Here is a 3,486-nt window from a genome sequence, read left to right on the forward strand (position 1 = left end):
TCACAGGGATTCAGAGTGTCTCAGCCCTCAGGCTCCAGGAGGCTTGGGGCTCTGTGCTCTCGGTCTTCAAGTAGTCAACATCTTCCATTTGTTGGAGACTGGGAGGCTTTTACATCTTTAAAACAACTCAGGAAATTTGCATCCAATATTGTTATCTAGATAGTTTGTGTGTGTGTTAGTCACTCAGTCGTGTCCCACTCTTTGCGACCCCATAGACTGCAGCCCACCGGGCTCCTCTGTCCATGGGATTTTCCAGGAAAGCATACTGGAGTGGGTTGCCATTTCCTTCTCCAGGGGATCTTCCTGACCCAAGGATCAAACCCGGGTCTCCTGTACTGCAGGCGGATTCTTTACCAACTGAGCTACGAGAGGAGCTAAAGCAGAGGATGGGGGTGGGGGGAGACATGTCCCTCCCCCAACCCAGGAAGGCCCCAAGGGGTACTTCTTGGTTACAATTTCTGCCCCTCCACCTTTCTTCGGTATTCCTGTCAACTACAAATTGGCACTTGCCATCTACTTATCTATTTGGTGGCTATGGTTTTCCCAGTGGTCATGTATGGATGTGAGAGTTGGACTGTGAAGAAAGCTGAGTGCCGAAGAATTGATGATTTTGAACTGTGGTGTTGGAGAGGACTCTTGAGAGTCCCTTGGACTGCAAGGAGATCCAACCAGACCATTCTAAAGAAGATCAGCCCTGGGTGTTCTTTGGAAGGAATGATGCTAAAGCTGAAACTCCAGTACTTTGGCCACCTCATGTGAAGAGTTGAGTCTTTGGAAAAGACTCTGATGCTGGGAGGGATTGGGGGCAGGAGGAAAAGGGGACGACAGAGGATGAGATGGCTGGATGGTATCACCGACTCAATGGACGTGGGTTTGAGTGAACTCCGGGAGTTGGTGATGGACAGGGAGGGAGGCCTGGCGTGCTTCGATTCATGGGGTTGCAAAGAGTTGGACATGACTGAGCGACTGAACTGAACTGAACTGAACTGACAGGCTAAAGTGGGAATCTGGGAGGCGGGCACCTCTGCAATTAATAAGCACATTTAAAACTCCCCAACCTGCAGACGCCACACACAGGAAACATTTCCAGGAGACACCCAACCAGAGGACCAATGCCACCACCAGTTTCACGTGGGGATGGGGGTTCTAGACTTCTGACTGCTTTCAGGCATGGGGGTCTCCACCCTGGAGAAGGAGGAGATGGACAGTGAGACTATCCCCCAGCAACTGCTTTCAAACCTGGGCCACCCACAGAGTCCCCCATGAAAATGGCTGAAAAGCAAAGGAAATGACAAGGACTTTGAGATTATCCGCAGACCTAAGCTAAACAAGAGAACTTTCCAGCTATTTCTTGGGACTCCCTTCCAGACGAGCTACTCTTAGGAATCTTTTCCTGTCTGTGCCTCCCTGAACTCCTGAAAGTCTCCAGTGTTTGTTAAGAGACAGCATTATCTAGAGTTTGATGAGTCTCTCTGGCAGACTGTAGACCTCATGGGCAGAAACCTCTACCCAGATGTGGTTGGTCGGCTTCTGTCCTGATGGGTAGTTGCCTTCTGCTGCCCGTGATCATTTATGGACCAATTGTTAGTTGAATATTTCAGCCCTTTTTGTCTACAGCACCTGGACCTATCGAACTTAGTGATTGACGTGTTTACCCTCCACGGCCTTCTGTCTCACTGCTCCAAGTTGCAGAATCTCAGCCTGGAAGGCCTCTGGCTTTCTGATCCCATTGTTGATAATCTTGCTAAGAAAACAAATTTACTGCAACTCAACCTTTCTGGGCATTCTGGATTCTCTGAATCTGCCCTGAAGATTTTGCTGAGCAGCTGTTCCAGATTGGATGAGCTGAGCTGAAACTCTCTTGGTGCTTTGACTTCACTGAAAAGCACCTATAGGTGGCTATTGCACATGGTGTCAGAAGAAGGCAATGGCACTCCACTCCAGTACTCTTGCCTGGAAAATCCCATGGACAGAGGAGCCTGGTAGGCTGCAGTCCATGGGGTCGCATAGAGTTGGACATGACTGAGCAACTTCACTTTCACTTTTCACTTTCATGCATTGGAGAAGGAAATGGCAACCCACTCCAGTGTTCTTGCCTGGAGAATCCCAGGGATGGGGGAGCCTGGTGGGCTTCCACCTATGGGGTCGCACAGAGTTGGACACGACTGAAGCGACTTAGTAGCAGCAGCAGCAGCAGCATACATGTCGGAGACCATCATCCAGTTGAATCTCAGCAGGTACCAAAGGAATCTGCAGAGATCAGATGTCTCTGCCTCAGTTGGGAAGATGTCCCAATCTTGTCCACCGTTATACTTAAGTGATAGTGTTATGCTGAAAAGTGACTGCTTTCTAGATATTTACCAACTCAGCTACCTCCAACATAGCACTCAGTCAGTGCTATGACATAATACCTGAAACTTTACTTGAACTTAGAGAAATTCCCACACTAAAAACACTACAGGTCTTTGGAATCATGCTGGATGGTAACCCTCAACTGTTAAAGGAAGCCCTCCCTCATCTACAGGTTAATTGCCCCCATTTCACCACCATCACCAGGCTGACCATTGGCAACAAGAACCAAGGGATATGGGGCATCAAATGCTGACTGTCCCTGGAGAAGCCCAGTTGTCTATGATGAATCTGTTGTAAGATGGTGTCTCCTCTTTTCTTTGAACAGGAAAAGTAGGCAGGAACCCCAACTGTGGAGAGCTCAGCTATTTTTATTCTTGATTTTCTGTTGCCTTCCTTCTACAAGTATATTAGAGAACCATTGGAGAGACAAAACTGTGAAGTGTTGCTTTTTAGAAATGATTATGAAAGCTTTTATCACTGCTGCTGCTGCTGCTGCTAAGTCGCTTCAGTCGTGTCCGACTCTGTGCGACCCCATAGACGGCAGCCCACCAGGCTCCCCCGTCCCTGGGATTCTCACTGTTATACCCTTAAAAGCCTAAGTTCTATGCTTTTTGAAATTTTAGGGAGAGTGAACCTTTAATTTCAAGATACCTTAAATAGCAAAATTTGAACCACATTTTCCAAGTGCCCTTCTCAGAAAATCTATTTAGAATCAGGCTTAAAAATTACCACCAGCAAATCATTTTCATAGCCAATATGGCAACTGAACTTTCTTCTATTTAATTTTTCAGCACTGCTTTATTGTAAGACATAGGTTGCAAAAAATAATAAGCTATTTGTATTGTAAGCTGAACAGAATGAGAATCAGAGTAGATTTGCAGCAATATCTTCTGAGGATAGCAAGAAAAATAGACATCTCAACTGTGCCTTTAGATTTGAAATCAGGTTGATGGAAACAAATAGCCCCAGGTCATTCACCTTAAAACCTAAATAAAGGAAGAAATGATAAGCCAACCAGAGGTGTAGAACTGGTATAGAATTTAAAGGCTCAAGAGACAGTTTTCTATGACAGGTTAACCTGGGGGATCCTCTAATGCCCATTAATGAAGTCCCGTTTATGTACAGGTGGGAAGG

At 46.6% G+C, this 3,486-nt stretch overlaps 2 pseudogenes; both read left to right on the forward strand.

Moving 5' to 3' along the window:
- The first annotated feature begins 985 nt into the window (after positions 1-985).
- On the forward strand, positions 986-2,012 carry LOC147360865 (S-phase kinase-associated protein 2 pseudogene; annotated as a pseudogene).
- A 71-nt stretch (positions 2,013-2,083) lies between these two features.
- LOC147360866 (S-phase kinase-associated protein 2 pseudogene) lies at positions 2,084-2,788 on the forward strand (annotated as a pseudogene).
- The last annotated feature ends 698 nt before the right edge of the window (positions 2,789-3,486 follow it).

Source organism: Bos grunniens, chromosome 13 (genome assembly GCF_055505025.1).
Source record: "Bos grunniens cultivar Pamir isolate PY7600 chromosome 13, Bosgru_T2T1.0, whole genome shotgun sequence".
NCBI classification, from domain to species: domain Eukaryota; kingdom Metazoa; phylum Chordata; class Mammalia; order Artiodactyla; family Bovidae; genus Bos; species Bos grunniens.